The sequence below is a fragment of the Cyanistes caeruleus genome, chromosome Z (genome assembly GCF_971803275.1).
Source record: "Cyanistes caeruleus chromosome Z, bCyaCae1.hap1.1, whole genome shotgun sequence".
Classification (NCBI taxonomy): domain Eukaryota; kingdom Metazoa; phylum Chordata; class Aves; order Passeriformes; family Paridae; genus Cyanistes; species Cyanistes caeruleus.
This window is the reverse complement of record NC_141732.1, coordinates 81,258,353-81,279,163: the sequence shown is the minus strand read 5'-3', so window position 1 is coordinate 81,279,163 and position 20,811 is coordinate 81,258,353. Positions and strand designations below refer to the sequence as shown.

Here is a 20,811-nt window from a genome sequence, read left to right as displayed (position 1 = left end):
TTTGGGAAAAATCAGGGAAAAATGGGGAAAAAATCAGGGAAAAAATGGGAAAAAATGAGGAAAAATTTGGGGAAAAATTGGGATAAAATCAGGGAAAAATTCAGGAAAAAATTGTGAAAAAATGGGATAAAATCAGGGAAAAAATGGGATAAAATGAGGGAAAAAATGGAGAAAAAATTGGGATAAAATCTGAAAAAAAATTGGAAAATGTGGGAAAAAAACCAGGAAAAAAAATGGGATAAAATCAGGGAAAAATCAGGAAAAATTTGGGGAAAAATGGGATAAAATCAGGGAAAAAATTGGGATAAAATCAGGGAAAAATCAGGGAAAAATGGGGAAAAAATCAAGAAAAAATGGGAAAAAATCAAGAAAAAATGGGAAAAAATTTGGGGAAAAAATGGGATAAAATCAGGGAGAAATTGGGATAAAATGAGGGAAAAAATGGGAAAAAAAATGGGATAAAATTTGGGAAAAATCAGGGAAAAATGGGGAAAAAATCAAGAAAAAAATGGGAAAAAATCAAGAAAAAATGGGAAAAAATGAGGAAAAATTTGGGAAAAAATGGGATAAAATCAGGGAAAAAACAGGAAAAAATTGGGGAAAAATGGGATAAAATCAGGGAAAAATGGGGAAAAAATCAGGAATAAATCAGGAAAAATCAGGGGAAAAATGGGACAAAATCAGGAAAAAAAATGGGATAAAATTTGGGAAAAATTAGGGAAAAATGGGGAAAAAATCAAGAAAAAAATGGGAAAAAATGAGGAAAAATTTGGGGAAAAAATGGGATAAAATCAGGAAAAAATTCAGGATAAAATTCGGAAAAAATTGTGGAAAAATGGGATAAAATCAGGGAAAAATGGGGAAAAAATCAGGAATAAATCAGGAAAAATCAGGGAAAAATAGGGAAAAAATCAGGGAAAAAATGGGATAAAATTTGGGAAAAATCAGGGAAAAATGGGGAAAAAATCAAGAAAGAAATGGGAAAAAATGAGGAAAAATTTGGGGAAAAAATGGGATAAAATCAGGGAAAAAATTGGGATAAAATCAGGAAAAGATCAGGAAAAGAATTGGGATAAAGTAAGGAAAAATGGGGAAAAAAAGGGAAAAAATGGGATAAAATCAGGGAAAAAATTGGGATAAAATGAGGGGAAAAAAATGGGGAAAAATTTGGGAAAAATGGGAAAAAATCAGGGAAAAATCAGGAAAAATGGGGATAAAATCAGGGGAAAAAATCAGTGAAAAATCAGGAAAAAATAATGGGAAAATCAGGGAAAAAACATGGAAAATTTTGGGGAAAAAATGGGATAAAATCATTGGAAAATGAGGAAAAAAATCAGGAATAAATCAGGAGAAAATCAGGGGAAAATGAGGAAAAAATCAGGAAAAAAAATGGGATAAAATTTGGGAAAAATCAGGGAAAAATGGGGAAAAAATCAAGAAAAAAATGGGAAAAAATGAGGAAAAATTTGGGGAAAAAATGGGATAAAATCAGGGAAAAATTGGGATAAAATGAAGGGAAAATGGGGAAAAAACAGAGAAAAAATGGTAAAAAAACTGGGATAAAATCTGAAAAAAATCAGAAAATCTGGAAAAAAAACAGGAAAAAAATGGGATAAAATCAGGGAAAAATCAGGAAAAATTTGGGAAAAAATGAGATAAAATCTGAAAAAAAATTGGGATAAAACCAGGAAAAAATCAGGAAAAAAAATTGGGATAAAGTAAGGAAAAATGGGGAAAAAAAGGGAAAAAATGGGATAAAATCAGGGAAAAAATTGGGATAAAATGAGGGGAAAAAATGGGGAAAAATTTGGGAAAAATGGAAAAAAATCAGGGAAAAATCAGGAAAAAATTGGGATAAAATCTGGGAGAAATGGGATAAAATTAGGGAAAAATCAGGGAAAAATGAGGAAAAAATCAGGGAAAAAATGGGATAAAATTTGGGAAAATATTTTTCTTGGAATTCTTGAAGAAACGCCCCCAAAATTCCCAATTTTTTCCTTCAATTCCCAAAAAACCTCAAAAATTCCCAATTTTTTTAATAATTCCACCCAAAATTCCCAAATTTCTCCTTTTAATTCCCAAAAAACCTCAAAAATTCCCAAATTTTCAAGAAATTCCCAAAAAAACCCCCAAAATTCCCAAATTTTTATAGAAATTCCCCCAAAATTCCCAATTTTTTTCTTTAAATTCCAAAAAAAATCCCAAAAATTCCCAATTTTTTTTAATAATTTCACCCAAAATTCCCAAATTTCTTCTTTTAATTCCCAAAAAAATCCAAAATTCCCGATTTTTTTCCTTTTATTCCCAAAAAATCCAAAAAAATCCCAAATTTTTTTTAATAATTTCACCCAAAATTCCCAAATAAATCCAAAATTCCTGAATTTTTATAGAAATTCCCCCCAAATTCCCAATTTTTTTAGGATTTCCCCCCAAATTCCCAAATTTTTTCACTCAGTTCCCAAAAAAATCCAAAATTCCCAAATTTTTGTAGAAATTCCCCAAAAAATCCCCAAAATTCCCAGTTTTTTCCCTTTTATTCCCAAAAAAATCCCAAAAATCCCAAATTTTTGTGGAAATTCCCCAAAATTTCCCAATTTTCTTCTTTTAATTCCCAAAAACCTCAAAAAATCCCAAATTTTTGTAGAAATTCCAATTTTTTCCCTTTTATTCCCAAAAAAATCCCCGAAATTCCCAATTTTTTTCCTTCTATTCCCAAAAAACCTCAAAAATTCCAATTTTTTAAAATAATTTCACCCAAAATTCCTAAATTTCTTCTTTTAATTCCCAAAAAAATCCAAAATTCCCAAATTTTTTCTTTTATTCCCAAAAAAATCCCCAAAAATCTCCAATTTTTTTTAATAATTCCCCCCAAAATTCCCGATTATTTTTTTAATTCCCGAATTTTTATAGAAATTCCCCCAAAATTCCCAAATTTCTTCTTTTAATTCCCAAAAAAACCTCAAAAATTCCCAAATTTTTGTAGAAATTTCCAAAAAAAATCCCAAAAATCCCAAATTTTTCTAGAAATTCCCCAAAATTCCCAATTTTTTTCTTTTAATTCCCAAGAAACCTCAAAAATTCCCAATTTTTTTTAATAATTCCACCCAAAATTCCCAAATTTTTGTAGAAATTCCCCCAAAATTCCCAAATTTCTTCTTTTAATTCCCCAAAAAATCCAAAATTCCCAAATTTTTGTAGGAATTTCCCAAAATTCCCAATTTTTTCCCTTTTATTTCCAAAAAACCTCAAAAATTCCAATTTTTTTTTAATAATTCCACCCAAAATACCCAAATTTTTGTAGAAATTCCAAAAAAAATCCCCAAAATTCCCAATTTTTTAAATAATTCCACTCAAAATTCCCAATTTTTTTCTTTTATTCCCATTTTTTTTTTACCAAACCCCCCAAATTCCATAAAAATCCCCAAAATTCCCCAAAAAACCCCCAAATCCATTAAAAAAAACCCCAGGACAGAACCACGCCAAAAATTCCATTTTTTATTCATTTTCCAAGCTCAAAGATTCCCATTTTTATCCCAAAATTCCCGATTTTTATCTCAAAATTCCCAATTTTTCTCCCAAAATTCCCATTTTCACCCCAAAATTCCCATTTTCTCCCAAAAATTCCCAATTTTCACCCCAAAATTCCCAATTTTTTCCCAAAATTCCCGTTTTTATCCCAAAACTCCCAATTTTCCACCAAAATCCCCAATTTTTCCACCCAAATTCCCATTTTTCTCCCCAAAATTCCCATTTTTCTCCCCAAAATTCCCATTTTTATCCCAAAATTTCTAATTTTCCACCAAAATTCTCATTTTTATCCCAAAATTCTCATTTTTCACCCCCAAAATTCCCAATTTTAACCCAAAATTCCCAATTTTTCCCCAAATTTTTCACCAAAATTCCCATTTTTATCCCAAAATTCCCATTTTTCTCCCAAAACTCCCAATTTTCCACCCAAAATTCCCATTTTTCACCCAAAAGTTCCCAATTTTTATCTCAAAATTTCCATTTTCCCCCAAATTTTCCACCCAAAATTCCCATTTTTATCCCAAAATTCCCATTTTTCTCCCAAAATTCCCAATTTTCCACCCAAAATTCCCATTTTTTTTCACCCAAAATCCCAATTTTCCCCCCAGAATTCCCAATTTTCACCCCCAAAATACCCATTTTTCTCCCAAAAATTCCCATTTTTATCCCAAAATTCCCATTTTTATCCCAAAATTCCCAATTTTCCCCCCAGAATTCCCATTTTTTTTCACTCAAAATCCCAATTTTCTGTCAAAATTCCCATTTTTATCCCAAAATTCCCATTTTTCCCCCCAAAATTCCCAACTTTTATCCCAAAATTCCCAATTTTCCACCCAAATTCCCAATTTTTCACTCAAAATTCCCAATTTTCTACCAAAAATTCCCAATTTTTCCACCCAAATTCCCAATTTTCCACCCAAAATTCCCATTTTTCACCCAAAATTCCCAATTTTTATCTCAAAATTCCCATTTTTTCCCCAAATTTTCCACCAAAATTCCCATTTTTCCCCCAAAATTCCCATTTTTATCCCAAAATTCCCAATTTTCCTCTCAAAAATTCCCAATTTTATCCCAAAATTCCCAATTTTTATTCCAAAATTTCTAATTTTCCCCCCAAAATTCCCATTTTTCCCCAAAATTCCCATTTTTTTTTGTTTTTTTCTCAATTTCCGGGGATTTCCCCCCATTTTTTGTCGTTGTTCCTGGAATTAATCGGAATTGTGTGGAATTTTCTGGAATTCTTCCTGGCTTTTATTGAAGAGTTGAGCCAGGATTTGATGGGAAATCCCAGGGAAATATTGATTCATCCTCAGCGTCTGCAGCTGCCAAACAAAAACAAAATTGGGAATTAGAATGGGAAAAATTCCCGTTTTTCACCAAAATTCCCATTTCTATCCCAAAATTCCCATTTCTATCCCAAAATTCCCATTTTTATCCCAAAATTCCCAATTTTCACCCCAAAATTCCCAATTTTTCCCCAAATTTTCCACCCAAAATTCTCATTTTTATCCCATAAATTTTCATTTTTATCCCAAAATTCACATTTTTATCCCAAAATTCCCAATTTTAACCCCAAAAATTCCCATTTTTCACCAAAATTCACAATTTTTATCCCAAAATTCCCAATTTTCTGCTCAAAATTCAAAATTTTCCCCCAAAAATTCCCATTTTTCACCAAAATTCCCAATTTTAACCCCAAAAATTCCCATTTTTATCCCCAGAATTCCCATTTTTATCCCAAAATTCCCATTTTCTCCTCAAAATTCAAAATTTTCCCCCAAAAATTCCCATTTTTCACCAAAATTCCCAATTTTCACCCCAAAATTCCCATTTTTCACCAAAATTCCCAATTTTAACCCAAAATTCCCAATTTTCCACCCAAAATTCACAATTTTCTGCTCAAAATTCTCATTTTTCACCCAAAAATTCCCATTTTTCCACCCAAAATTCCCATTTTTATCCCCAAATTCCCAATTTTTCCCCAAAAATTCCTGGTTTTATCCCAAAAATTCCCATTTTTCACCAAAATTCCCAATTTTAACCCAAAATTCCCATTTTTCTCCCCAAAATTCACAATTTTCTGCTCAAAATTCTCATTTTTCACCCAAAAATTCCCATTTTTCCACCCAAAATTTCCATTTTTATCCCAAAATTCCCATTTTTCACCCCAAAAATTCCCGATTTTCCCAAAAAAATTCCCATTTTTTCCACCCAAATTCCCAATTTTATCCCAAAATTCCCATTTTTATCCCAAAATTTCCATTTTTCCCCCAAAATTCCCATTTTTTCCACCCAAATTCCCAATTTTTCCACTCAAAATTCCCATTTTTATCCCAGAATTCCCATTTTTATCCCAAGAATTCTCATTTTTATCCCAAAATTCCCATTTTTTCCCCAAATTTTCCACCCAAAATTCCTATTTTTCACCCCAAAATTCCCATTTTTATCCCAAAATTTCCATTTTTCACCAAAATTCCCATTTTTATCCCAAAATTCCTATTTTTCACCCCAAAATTCCCGTTTTTATTTCAAAAATTCCCAATTTTTATCCCAAAATTCCCATTTCTATCCCAAAATTCCCATTTTTATCCCAAAATTCCCATTTTTCACCCCAAAAATTCCCGATTTTCCCAAAAAAATTCCCATTTTTTCCACCCAAATTCCCAATTTTATCCCAAAATTCCCATTTTTATCCCAAAATTTCCATTTTTCCCCCAAAATTCCCATTTTTTCCACCCAAATTCCCAATTTTTCCACCCAAAATTCACATTTTTATCCCAAAATTCCCAATTTTTCCCCAAAAATTCCCATTTTATCCCAAAAATTCCCATTTTTACCCCAAAATTCCCAATTTTCTGCTCAAAATTCCCAATTCTTCTGCAAAATTTCCCATTTTTACCCCAAAATTCCCAGTTTTCTGCTCAAAATTCTCATTTTTCACCCAAAAATTCCCATTTTTCCACCCAAAATTCACATTTTTATCCCCAAATTCCCAATTTTTCCCCAAAAATTCCTGGTTTTATCCCAAAAATTCCCATTTTTCACCAAAATTCCCAATTTTAGCCCAAAATTCCCATTTTTCTCCCCAAAATTCACAATTTTCTGCTCAAAATTCTCATTTTTCACCCAAAAATTTCCATTTTTCCACCCAAAATTCCCATTTTTATCCCCAAATTCCCAATTTTTCCCCAAAAATTCCTGTTTTTATCCCAAAAATTCCCATTTTTCACCAAAATTCCCAATTTTAACCCAAAATTCCCAGTTTTCTGCTCAAAATTCACAATTTTCCCCCCAAAATTCCCAATTTTCTGCTCAAAATTCCCAACTTTCCCCAAAAAAATTCCCATTTTTCACCAAAATTCCCATTTTTCACCCAAATTCCCAATTTTAACCCAAAAATTTCCATTTTTCACCCAAAAATTCCCATTTTTATCCCCAAATTCCCATTTTTCACCCCAAAATTCCCAATTTTTCCCCAAATTTTCCATCCAAATTCCCGTTTTTATCCCAAAAATTCCCATTTTTCACCAAAATTCCCATTTTTATCCCAAAATTCCCAATTTTTCACCCAAAATTCCACCAAAATTCCCATTTTTTATCCCAAAATTCCCATTTTTATCCCAAAATTCCCAATTTTCCACTCAAAATTCCCATTTTTATCCCCAAATTCCCAATTCTCTGCTCAAAATTCCCAATTTTCTCCCCAAAATTCCCAACTTTTATCCCAAAATTCCCATTTCTTTCACCCAAAATCCCAATTTTCTGCCAAAATTCCCAATTTTTCCCCCAAAATTCCCGTTTTTATCCCAAAAATTCCCATTTTTATCCCAAAAATCCCAATTTTCTGCTCAAAATTCACAATTTTATCCCAAAATTCCCATTTTTATCCCCAAATTCCCAATTTTTCCACCCAAAATTCTCATTTTTATCCCAAAATGGGGGAAAAATGGGATAAAATCAGAAAAAAATGGGAAAAATTGGGGAAAAAAAGGAGGAAAAAAAGGAGGAAAAATGGGGTAAAAATGGGAAGAAATGGGAAAAAAATGGGGAAAAAATGGGAAAATATGGGAATAAATGGGGAAAAAATGGGATAAAAAAGGAGGAAAAATGGAATTAAAATGGGGAAAAAACAGGAAAAAAACCCATAAAAAAATCAGAAAAAATCAGAAAAAAATCAGGAAAATTTGGGGAAAAAATCTAAAAAAAGTTTAAAAATTGGGGAAAAGTTGGGAATAAAACTTGGGAATATCCTGGAGGAATTTTGGGAATTCTCACCTGGTTGCCTGTGCTGTAGGCGAGCACGAGGGAGAAAAATGAGAAAAAAGAGGGGAAAAAAATGGGGAAAAAATGGAAGAAAAATGGGAAAAAATGGGAAAAAATAGGAGGAAAAATGGGGAGAAAAATGGGAAAAAATGGGGAAAAAATGGGGAAAAAAAGGAGGAAAAATGGGAAAAAATGGGGAAAAACTGGGATAAAATTGGAGGAAAAATGGGAGAAAAATGGGGAGAAAACACAGAAAAAATGGGGAAAAAAAGGAGAAAAAATGGGGAAAAAATGGAAGAAAAATGGGAAAAATGGGGAAAAATTGGGAAAAAAATGGAGGAAAAATGGGAGAAAAATGGGGGGAAAATGGGATAAAAAATCAGGGAAAAATGGGGAAAAAAGGAGGGAAAATGGGAAAAAAATGGAAGAAAAATGGGAAAAAAATGGAAAAAAATGGGGAAAAATGGGATAAAAAAGGAGGAAAAATGGAATAAATATGGGAGAAAAATGGGGAAAAATGGGATAAAAAATTAGAAAAAAATCAGAAAAAAACAGAAAAAAATCAGAAAAAAATGGGGAAAAAAAGGAGGGAAAATGGGAAAAAAATGGAAGAAAAATGGGAAAAAATGGGATAAAATGGGAAAAAAATGGGGAAAAAATGGGATAAAAAAGGAGGAAAAATGGAATAAAAATGGGGAAAAAACAGGAAAAAAATCAGAAAAAATCAGAAAAAAATCAGAAAAAAATCAGAAAAAAATCGGAAAAAAATCCTAAAAAAATTTAAAAATTGGGGAAAAGTTGGGAATAAAACTTGGGAATATCCTGGAGGAATTTTGGGAATTCTCACCTGGTTCCCTGTGCTGTAGGCGAGCACGAGGGAGAAAAATGAGAAAAAAGAGGGGAAAAAAATGGGGAAAAAATGGGAAAAAAATGGGGAAAAAATGAGGGGAAAAAATGGAAGAAAAATGGGAAAAATTGGGAAAAAATGGGGAAAAAATGAGATAAAATAGGAAGAAAAATGGAATAAAAATGGGGAGAAAACAGGGAAAAAATGGAGGAAAAATGGGAAAAAAATGGGGGAAAAATCAGAACAAATCAGAAAAAAATGGGGAAAAAAAGGCAGAAAAATGGGAAAAAATGGGAAAAAAATGGGAAAAAATTGGGGAAAAAATGGGATAAAAAAGGAGGAAAAATGGGAAAAAAATGGGGAAAAGATGGGATAAAATAGTAGGAAAAAATGGAATAAAAATGGGGAAAAAACAGGAAAAAAATAAAAAAAAAAATCAGAAAAAACCAGAAAAAAATCGGAGAAAAATCAGAAAAAAATCAGAAAAAATCAGAAAAAAATCGGAAAAAAATCGGAAAAAAATCGGAAAAAAATCAGAAAAAAATCAGAAAAAAATCGGAAAAAAATCCTAAAAAAATTTAAAAATTGGGGAAAAGTTTGGAATAAAACTTGGGAATATCCTGGAGGAATTTTGGGAATTCTCACCTGGTTGCCTGTGCTGTAGGCGAGCACGAGAGAGAAAAATGGGGAAAAATGGGGAAAAAATGGGGAAAAAATGGGAAAAAAATGGAAGAAAAATGGGGGAAAATGGGATAAAATAGGAGGAAAAATGGGGAGAAAAATGGGAAAAAATGGGGAAAAAAAGGAGGAAAAATGGGAAAACATGGGGAAAAACTGGGATAAAATTGGAGGAAAAATGGGAGAAAAATGGGGAGAAAACAGGGAAAAAATGGGGAAAAAAAGGAGAAAAAATGGGGAAAAAATGGAAGAAAAATGGGAAAAATGGGGAAAAATTGGGAAAAAAATGGAGGAAAAATGGGAGAAAAATGGGGGGAAAATGGGATAAAAAATCAGGAAAAAATGGGGAAAAAAAGGAGGGAAAATGGGAAAAAAATGGAAGAAAAATGGGAAAAAAATGGAAAAAAATGGGGAAAAATGGGATAAAAAAGGAGGAAAAATGGAATAAATATGGGAGAAAAATGGGGAAAAATGGGATAAAAAATTAGAAAAAAATCAGAAAAAAACAGAAAAAAATCAGAAAAAAATGGGGAAAAAAAGGAGGGAAAATGGGAAAAAAATGGAAGAAAAATGGGAAAAAATGGGATAAAATGGGAGGAAAAATGGGGAGAAAAATGGGAAAAAATGGGGAAAAAATGGGGAAAAATGGGAAAAAATGGGGAAAAACTGGGATAAAATTGGAGGAAAAATGGGAGAAAAATGGGGAGAAAACACAGAAAAAATGGGGAAAAAAAGGAGAAAAAATGGGAAAAAAATGGGGGAAAAATGGGAAAAAATGGAAGAAAAATGGGAAAAAAACGAGAAAAAATGGAAGAAAAATGGGAAAAAAATGGAGTAAAAATGGGAAAAAATGGGGAAAAAATGGGGAAAAAATGGGATAAAATAAGAGGAAAAAATGGAATAAGAATGGGGAAAAAACAGGAAAAAAATCAGAAAAAATCGGAAAAAAATCAGAAAAAATCAGAAAAAAATGGGGAAAAAATCTAAAAAAAATTTAAAAAGTGGGGAAAAGTTGGGAATAAAATGTGGGAATATCCTGGGGAAATTTTGGGAATTCTCACCTGGTTGCCTGTGCTGTAGGCGAGCACGAGGGAGAAAAATGAGAAAAAAGAGGGGAAAAAAATGGGGAAAAAATGGGAAAAAAATGGAAGAAAAATGGGAAAAAATGGGATAAAATAGGAGGAAAAATGGGGAGAAAAATGGGAAAAAATGGGGAAAAAATGGGGAAAAAAAGGAGGAAAAATGGGAAAAAATGGGGAAAAACTGGGATAAAATTGGAGGAAAAATGGGAGAAAAATGGGGAGGAAACACAGAAAAAATGGGGAAAAAAAGGAGAAAAAATGGGAAAAAAATGGAAGAAAAATGGGAAAAAAATGGAAGAAAAATGGGAAAAAAATGGGAAAAAAATGGAAGAAAAATGGGAAAAATGGCGAAAAAATGGGAAAAAATGGGGAAAAAATGGGGAAAAAAATGGGAAAAAATGGGGAAAAAATGGGAAAAAAATGGGGAAAAAACAGAAAAAAATCAGAAAAAAATCAGAAAAAAATCAGAAAAAATCAGAAAAAAATCAGAAAAAAATCAGAAAAAAATCGGAAAAAAATTCTAAAAAAATTTAAAAATTGGGGAAAAGTTGGGAATAAAACTTAGGAATATCCTGGAGGAATTTTGGGAATTCTCACCTGGTTGCCTGTGCTGTAGGCGAGCACGAGGGAGAAAAATGAGAAAATAGAGGGGAAAAAATGGGAAAAAAATGGAAGAAAAATGGGAAAAAATGGGATAAAATAGGAGGAAAAATGGGGAGAAAAATGGGAAAAAATGGGGAAAAAATGGGGAAAAAAAGGAGGAAAAATGGGAGAAAAATGGGGAGAAAACACAGAAAAAATGGGGGAGAAATGGGAAAAAAATGGGGAAAAATGGGAAAAAAATGGGGAAAAAATGGGAAAAAAATGGGGAAAAATGGGAAAAAAATGGGGGAAAAATGGGAAAAAAATGGGAAAAAAATGGGGAAAAAATGGGAAAAAAATGGGGAAAAATGGGAAAAAAATGGGGGAAAAATGGGAAAAAAATGGGAAAAAAATGGGGAAAAATGGGGGAAAAATGGGGGAAAAATGGGATAAAAAAAGGAGAAAAAATGGAATAAAAATGGGGAAAAAACAGGAAAAAAACCCATAAAAAAATCAGAAAAAATCAGAAAAAAATCAGAAAAAAATCGGAAAAAAATCGGAAAAAAATCAGAAAAAAACCCTAAAAATTGGGGAAAAGTTGGGAATAAAATGTGGGAAAATCCTGGAGGAATTTTGGGAATTCTCACCTGGTTGCCTGTGCTGTAGGCGAGCACGAGCAGCAAATCCTCGTGGCACAAACTCTGGATGAAATGTTGGGATCCCAGCGGGAAGAAAACGACGTCACCCACGGAGACGGAAAAGAGGGAGGAGCCTTCGGGAAGGACCACGCCCACCTGGGGAAATTCCCGGGAAATTGCCCAGGTTAGGGGAAAGTGGGGAAATTGGGAATTTGGGGGGGAAAATGGGGGAAAAATGGGAATTTTGGGGGGGGAAATGGGGAAAAAATGGGAATTTTGGGGGGGGAAAAAATGGGAATTTTGGGGGAAAAATGGGGAAAAAATGGGAATTTTGGGGGGGAAAATGGGGGAAAAATAATGAGAAAATAGGGAAAAAAATGGGAATTTTGGGTGAGAAAATGGGGGAAAAAATGGGAATTTTGAGAGGAAAAATGGGGAAAAAATAAGGGAAAAATAGGGGAAAAAATGAGAATTTTGGGGGGAAAATGGGGAAAAAAATGGGAATTTTCAGAGGAAAAATGGGGAAAAAATAAGGGAGAAATAGGGGAAAAAATGGGAATTTTGAGGGGGAAAAATGGGGAAAAAAATGGGAATTTTGGGGGGAAAAATAGGGGAAAAAAATGGGAATTTTGGGGGAAAAATAGGGGAAAAAAATGGGGGGAAATGGGAATTTTAAGAGGGAAAATAGGGGAAAAAATGGGAATTTTGAGAGGAGAAATGGGGAAAAAATAAGGAAAAAAATAAGTAAAAAAATGGAAGTTTTGAGGGGGAAATTGGGGGAAAAAATGGGAATTTTGGGGGGGAAAATGGGGGAAAAATAATGAGAAAATAGGGAAAAAAATGGGAATTTTGAAAGGAAAAATATAGGATTTTTGACAGGAGAAATGGGGAAAAAATAAGGGAAAAATAGGGGAAAAAATGGGAATTTTGGGGGGGAAAATGGGGAAAAAAATAGGAATTTTGGGGGGGAAAATGGGGGAAAAATGGGAATTGTGGGGGGGGAAAATGGGGAAAAAAATGGGAATTTTGGGGGGGAAATGGGGAAAAAATGGGAATTTTGGGGGAAAAATGGGGGAAAAAATGGGAATTTTGAAAGGAAAAAAAATCTGGGAAAAACCTGAAAAAAATAAAGGAAAAAAATCAGAAAAAAACAGGAAAAAATCAGAAAAAAACCTGGAAAATCTGGAAAAAAATGGGATAAAATCAGGGGAAAATTGGGATAAAATCAGGGGAAAATTGAGATAAAATCAGGGAAAAATGGGATAAAAATCAGGGACAAAAAACAGGAAAAAAATCAGGGAAAAACCAGAAAAAAATCGAGGAAAAACCAAAAAAAAACCAGGAAAAAATCAGAAAAAAAGAGGGAAAAAATCAGAAAAAAACCTGAAAAAATCAGAAAAAAGCCTGGAAAATCAGGGAAAAAAATGGGATAAAATCAGGGGAAAATTGGGATAAAATCAGAGAAAAAATGGGAAAAAATCAGGGAGGAAAACCAGGAAAAAATCAGAAAAAAACGGGAAAAAATCAGAAAAAAAATGGGAAAAAATCAGAAAAAAACCAAAAAAAATCAAGAAAAAATGGGATAAAATCAGGGGATAATTGGGATAAAATCAGGGGAAAACTGGGATAAAATCAGAGGAAAAAATGGGGAAAAATCAGGGAGAAAAATCAGGAAAAAATCAGAAAAAAATGGGGAAAAATCAGAAAAAAACGGGAAAAAATCAGAAAAAAAATGGGAAAAAATCAGAAAAAAACCTGGAAAATCAGGGAAAAAAATGGGATAAAATCAGGGGAAAATGGGGATAAAATCAGGGGAAAATTGGGATAAAATCAGAGGAAAAATGGGAAAAAATCAGGGAGAAAAATCAGGAAAAAAATCAGGGAAAAACCAGAAAAAAATTGAGGGAAAACCAAAAAAAAAGGGAAAAAAATCAGAAAAAAAATGGGAAAAATCAGAAAAAAACCTGGAAAATCAGGAAAAAAATGGGATAAAATCAGGGGAAAATTGGGATAAAAATCAGAGGAAAAATGGGGAAAAATCAGGGAGAAAAATCAGGAAAAAATCAGAAAAAGATGGGGAAAAATCAGAAAAAAACGGGAAAAAATCAGAAAAAAAATGGGAAAAAAATCAGAAAAAACCTGGAAAATCAGGGAAAAAAAATGGGATAAAATCAGGGGAAAATTGGGATAAAATCAGGGGAAAATTGGGATAAAATCAGGGGAAAATTGGGATAAAATCAGGGAAAAATGGGAGAAAAATCAGGGAGAAAAATCAGGAAAAAAATCAGGGAAAAACCAGAAAAAAATTGAGGAAAAACCAAAAAAAACGGGAAAAAAATCAGAAAAAAACCTGGAAAATCAGGAAAAAAATGGGATAAAATCAGGGAGAAAAAACAGGAAAAAAATCTGGGAAAAACTGGAAAAAAATTGAGGAAAAACCAAAAAAAAACCAGGAAAAAATCAGAAAAAAATGGGAAAAAAATCAGAAAAAAATGGGAAAAATCAGAAAAAAATGGGAAAAAATCAGAAAAAAATCGGGAAAATCAGGGGAAAATCGGGATAAAATCAGAGGAAAAAATGGGAAAAAATCAGGGAGGAAAAACAGGAAAAAATCAGAAAAAAATGGGAAAAAATCAGAAAAAAATGGGAAAAAATCAGAAAAAAATGGGAAAAAATCAGAAAAAACCCTGGAAAATCAGGAAAAAACCAGGAAAAACCCCAAATATTTTGAAAAAGGGAATTTGGATGTAAAAATTCCCAATTTTTTTTGGGAATTCCCGTTTTTCCCGGTTTTTTTTTTACCTGTCCGCAGCCTCTGATCACCACTCCCATCTCGTTAGCGTTGAAGTGGAAATGAGGAATTCCCAATTGATTCCCAAAAATCCGCAGCGTGGCCAAGGTCAGGCTGTTCTCGTGCTGGGGATAAAGAATTCCAGGGGGGAAAAAAAAATTTGGGAAGCAATTCCTGGAATTCTGGGAGTTTTCCCAGGTTTTTTCCAATTTTTCCCCAATTTTATCCAAATTTTTCCCCATTTTTTCCCAATTTTTCCCCTCATTTTCCCCCATTTTTATCCCATTTTTTATCCCAATTTCCCCCAATTTTTCCCCAATTTTTTCCCAATTTTATCCCAATTTTCCCCAATTTTCCCCCAATTTTTCCCCAAATTTTCCCCAATTTTTTCCCATTTTTTCCCCATTTTCCCCAATTTTCCCCCATTTTTATCCCAATTTTTATCCCATTTTCCCCCATTTTTTCCCCAATTTTCCCCCAATTTTTCCCCAATTTATTCTCAATTTTTCTCATTTTTATCCCAATTTTTCCCCAATTTCCCCCCAATTTTCCCCAATTTTCCTCCAATTTTTTCCAAATTTTCCCCCAATTTTTCCCCAATTTTCCCCCAATTTTGCCCCAAATTTTCCCCGATTTATTCTCAATTTTCCCCTTTTTTTTTCAAGTTTTCCCCATTTTTTATCTCAATTTTACCCCAATTTTTTCCCCAATTTTCCCCTCATTTTCCCCCATTCTTCCCCCATTTTATTCCCAATTTTCCCCCAATTTTCCCCAATTTTTATCCCATTTTTCTCCCATTTTTATCACAATTTTCCCCCAATTTTTCCCCCATTTTCCCCCAATTTTCCCCCAATTTTTCCCCATTTTTCCCCCAATTTTCCCCCAATTTTTCCCCATTTTTCCCCAATTTTCCCCCAATTTTCCCCCAATTTTTCCCCAATTTTTTCCCAATTTTCCTCCAATTTTTCCCCAATTTTTCCCCAATTTTTCCCCATTTTCCCCCATTTTTCCCCCATTTTTTATCCCAATTTTCCCCCAATTTTTCCCCATTTTTTCCCAATTTTCCCCCAATTTTTCCCCATTTTTCCCCCAATTTTCCCCCAATTTTTCCCCATTTTTCCCCAATTTTCCCCCAATTTTCCCCCAATTTTTCCCCAATTTTTTCCCAATTTTCCTCCAATTTTTCCCCAATTTTTCCCCAATTTTTCCCCATTTTCCCCCATTTTTCCCCCATTTTTTATCCCAATTTTTCCCCAATTTTTTCCCAATTTATTCTCAATTTTTCTCCAATTTTTTCCCCATTTTTTCCTGATTTTTATCCCATTTCTTCCCCGTTTTCTCCCAATTTTTCCCCATTTTTCCCCCAATTTTTCCCCAATTTTCCCCCAATTTTTTCCCAATTTTCTCCCAATTTTCCCCCAATTTTTCCCCATTTTTTCCCCAATTTTCCCCATTTTTTATCCCAATTTCCCCCATTTTCCCGTTTCCCCACCTCGTTCAGCGATTGGCTGTAGATCCGTTGATTTCCCGTCAATCCCGTCCCGTTTTTCCTGAACCTCGCCCATCGGAAAATTCCCCCCGGGAACGGAAATTCCGCAGATCCTAAAAAAAAAATCCAACCTCAGCATCAACATTCCCAAATTATTTTGGGGTGCTCGAAATTCCATGGATTTTCCCGTTTTTTTCCCGGAAATTCCCGGTTTTTTGGGGGTTTTTTGGTGGAATTCGGGGAATTTTTTGTCATGAAAATTCAGTTTTTTCCCGGATTTTTTGTGGGGTTTTTTGGGAAAAATGAGGGGGAAAAATGGGGAAAAATTGGGGAATAAATTGGGAAAAATTTGGAGAAAAATTTGGGAAAAATCAGGAAAAAAATTGGGGAAAGTAAAGAAAAAAATGGGAAAAAATTTGGGATAAATTGGGGAAAAATCAGGAAAAAAATTGGGGGAAATAAAGGAAAAAATGGGAAAAAATTTGGGATAAATTGAGGGAAAAAAAGGGAAAAATTGGGGAAAAATCAGGAAAAAATTGGGGGAAATAAAGAAAAAAATGGGAAAAAATTTGGGATAAATTTAGGGAAAAAAAGTGGAAAAATTGGGGAAAAATCAGGAAAAAAATTGGGGGAAATAAAAAATTGGGAAAAAATTTGGGATAAATTGAGGGAAAAAAAGGGAAAAATTGGGGAAAAATCAGGAAAAAAATTGGAAAAAAATTTGGAAAAATATGAGAAAGATGAAGAAAAAAAATAGAGAAAAATCAGGAAAAAAATGGAAAAAAATTGGAGAAAATAAAGAAAAAAATGTGAAAAAATTTGGGATAAATTGAGGGAAAATAAGGGAAAAATTTGGGTAAAATCAGGAAAAAAATTGGAAAAAAATTGGGGAAAAGAAAGAAAAAAATGGGAAAAAATTTGGGATAAATTGAGGGAAAAAAAGGGAAAAATTGGGGAAAAATCAGGAAAAAAATTGGGGAAAGTAAAGAAAAAAATGGAAAAAAAATTTGGGATAAAATTAGGGAAAAATTGGGGAAAAATTGGGGAAAAATCAGGAAAAAAATTGGAAAAAAATAGGGAAAAATACGAGAAAGATGAAGAAAAAAATAGAGGAAAAAATGGGAAAAAATTGGGGAAAAATTAGGAAAAAAATTGGGGGAAATAAAGAAAAAAGTGGGAAAAAATTTGGGATAAATTGAGGGAAAAAAAGGGAAAAATTGGGGAAAAATCAGGAAAAAAATTGGAAAAAAATTGGGGAAAAGAAAGAAAAAAATGGGAAAAAATTTGGGATAAATTGAGGGAAAAAAGGGAAAAATTCAGGGAAAATCAGGAAAAAAATTGGGGGAAATAAAGAAAAAAATTGGAAAGAATTTGGGATAAATTTGTGGAAAATTCCCCCCGGGAACGGAAATTCTGCAGATCCTAAAAAAAAATCCAACCTCAGCATCAACATTCCCAAATTATTTTGGGGTGCTCGAAATTCCATGGATTTTCCCCTTTTTTTCCCGGAAATTCCCGGTTTTTTGGTGTTTTTTTGGTGGAATTCGGGGGATTTTTTGTCATGAAAATTCAGTTTTTTCCCGGATTTTTTGTGGGGTTTTTTGGGAAAAATGAGGGGGAAAAATGGGGAATAAATTGGGAAAAATTTGGAGAAAAATTTGGGAAAAATCAGGAAAAAAATTGGGGAAAGTAAAGAAAAAAATGGGAAAAAATTTGGGATAAATTGGGGAAAAATCAGGAAAAAAATTGGGGGAAATAAAGGAAAAAATGGGAAAAAATTTGGGATAAATTTAGGGAAAAAAAGGGAAAAATTGGGGAAAAATCAGGAAAAAATTGGGGGAAATAAAGAAAAAAATGGGAAAAAATTTGGGATAAATTGAGGGAAAAAAAGGGAAAAATTGGGGTAAAATCAGGAAAAAAATAGGAAAAAAATAGGGAAAAATATGAGAAAGATTAAGAAAAAAAATAGAGAAAAATCAGGAAAAAAATGGAAAAAAATTGGAGAAAATAAAGAAAAAAATGGGAAAAAATTTGGGATAAATTGAGGGAAAAAAAGGGAAAAATTGGGGAAAAATCAGGAAAAAAATAGGAAAAAAATAGGGAAAAATACGAGAAAGATGAAGAAAAAAATAGAGGAAAAATCAGGAAAAAATGGGAAAAAATTGGGGAAAAATTAGGAAAAAAATTGGGGAAAATAAAGAAAAAAATGGGAAAAAATTTGGGATAAATTGAGGGAAAAAAAAGGAAAAATTTGGGGAAAAAAGTGGGGAAAAAATGGGGAAAAAATTAAGAAAAATAAGGAAAAACTTGTAAAAAAAGGGGAAAAAATGAGGGAAAAATGAGGGAAAAGTGGGAAAAAATTGGGGAAAATTGAAGAAAAAGTTGGAAAAAAATTGGGGGAAAATTGGGTTAAAATGGGGAAAAAAATGAGGGAAAAATGGGGAAAAAATGAAGAAAAAATTGGGAAAGAAAGAGGAAAAAAAATTGGGAAAAAAGGAGGAAAAAAATTGGGAAAAAAGGAAAAAATAGGGAAAAAAGGAGGAAAAAAATTGGGAAAAAATGAGGAAAAAATTGGGAAAAAATGGGAAAAAAAAAGGAAAAAAATTGGGAAAAAAGGAGGAAAAAATGAGGAAAAAATTGGGAAAAAAGAGGAAAAAAATTGGGAAAATAGGAGGAAAAAATGAGGAAAAAAGGGAAAAAACTCGGAAAAAAGGAGGAAAAAATTGAGAAAAAACAGAGAAAAAAGTGGGGAGAAATAAGGAAAAAATGGGAAAAAATTGGAAAAAAAAAGAGGAAAAAATTGAGAAAAAACTCGGAAAAAAGGAGGAAAAAAATTGGGAAAAAAGGAGGAAAAAAAGAGGAAAAAAATTTAGAAAAAAAGAGGAAAAAAGGAGGAAAAAATTGGGAAAAAATGAGGGAAAAATAGGGAAAAAGAGGAAAAAATTGGGAAAAAAAGAGGAAAAAAATTGGGAAAAAAGGAGGAATAAATGAGGAAAAAAGGAGGAAAAAATGAGGAAAAAAGGTGGAAAAAATTGAGAAAAAACAGAGAAAAAAGTAGAGAAAAAGAAGGAAAAAATGGGAAAAAAAGAGAAAAAATTGGGAAAAAAAGAGGAAAAAAATTGGGAAAAAAGGAGGAAAAAAATTGGGAAAAAAGGAGGAAAAAATTGGGAAAAAAGGAGGAAAAAATTGGGAAAAAAGGAGGAAAAAATGAGGAAAAAAGGAAAAAATTAGGAAAAAAGGAGGAAAAAAATTGGGAAAAATGGAGGGAAAAATGAGGAAAAAATTGGGAAAAAAGGAGGAAAAAATGAGGAAAAAATTGGGAAAAAAGAGGAAAAAAATTGGGAGAAAAGGAAAAAAATTGGGAAAAAAGGAGGAAAAAAACTGGGAAAAAATGTGGAAAAAATTGGGAAAAAACAGAGAAAAAAGTGGGGAAAAATGAGGAAAAAACAGAAAAAATTGGGAAAAAAAGAGGAAAAAAGAGGAAAAAATTGAGAAAAAAGGAGGAAGAAATTGGGAAAAAAGGAGGAAAAAAATTAGGAAAAAAGGAGGAAAAAATGAGGAAAAAATGAGAAAAAAATTGGGCAAAAAGGAAAAAACTGGGAAAAAAGGAAGAAAATAATTGGGAAAAAAGGAAAAAATTGGGAAAAAAGGAGGAAAAAAATTGGGAAAAAACAGAGAAAAAAGTGGGGAAAAATGAGGAAAAAATGGGAAAAAAAAGAGAAAAAATTGGGAAAAAAAGAGGAAAAAAATTGGGAAAATAGGAGGAAAAAATGAGGAAAAAAGGAGGAAAAAATGAGGAAAAAAGAGGAAAAAAATTGGAAAAAAATTGGGAAAAAAGGAGGAAAAAAGGAAAAAAATTGGGAAAAAATGAGGGAAAAATAGGGAAAAAATGAGGAAAAAATTGGGAAAAAAGGAGGAATAAATTGGGGAAAAAAGGAGGAAAAAATTGGGAAAAAAGGTGGAAAAAATTGAGAAAAAACAGAGAAAAAAGTGGAGAAAAAGAAGGAAAAAATGGGAAAAAAAGAGAAAAAATTGGGAAAAAAAGAGGAAAAAATTGGGAAAATAGGAGGAAAAAAGGAGGAAAAAAGGAGGAAAAAATGAGGAAAAAAAGAGGAAAAAAATTGGAAAAAAATTGGGAAAAAAGGAGGAAAAAAGGAAAAAAATTGGGAAAAAATGAGGGAAAAATAGGGAAAAAATGAGGAAAAAATTGGGAAAAAAGGAGGAATAAATTGGGGAAAAAAGGAGGAAAAAAATTGGGAAAAAATGTGGAAAAAATTGAGAAAAAACAGAGAAAAAAGTAGAGAAAAAGAAGGAAAAAATGGGAAAAAAAGAGAAAAAATTGGGAAAAAAAGAGGAAAAAAATTGGGAAAATAGGAGGAAAAAATGAGGAAAAAAGGAGGAAAAAATGAGGAAAAAAAGAGGAAAAAAATTGGAAAAAAATTGGGAAAAAAGGAGGAATAAATTGGGGAAAAAAGGAGGGAAAAAATTGGGAAAAAAGGTGGAAAAAATTGAGAAAAAACAGAGAAAAAAGTGGAGAAAAAGAAGGAAAAAATGGGAAAAAAAGAGAAAAAATTGGGAAAAAAGAGGAAAAAAATTGGGAAAAAAGAAGGAAAAAATTGGGAAAAAAGGAGGAAAAATTGGAAAAAAAAAGGAAAAAAATTGGGAAAAAAGAGGAAAAAAAATTGGGAAAAAATTGGGAATAAAATTGGGCAAAAAGGAAAAAAATTGGGAAAAAAGGAGGAAAAAATTGGGAAAAAATGAGGGAAAAATAGGGAAAAAAGGAGGAAAAAATTGGGAAAAAGGAGGAAAAAAATTGGTAAAAAATGAGGAAAAAATTGGGAAAAAATTGGGAAAAAAGGAGGAAAAAAATTGGGGAAAAAAGGAGGAAAAAAGTGGGAAAAAAGAAATAGGAG

General features: G+C 32.3%; 1 long non-coding RNA gene across 1 annotated transcript; it reads right to left on the bottom strand.

Annotated features, from left to right (window-relative positions):
* Positions 1–4,131: 4,131 nt before the first annotated feature.
* Positions 4,132–16,140, bottom strand: LOC111944759 (uncharacterized). Its single transcript, XR_015280977.1, has 4 exons — positions 15,902–16,140; positions 14,421–14,534; positions 11,628–11,774; positions 4,132–4,850 (listed from the first exon to the last, which is right to left on the bottom strand). It is a non-coding gene; the product is annotated as an uncharacterized LOC111944759 (long non-coding RNA).
* Positions 16,141–20,811: the final 4,671 nt, after the last annotated feature.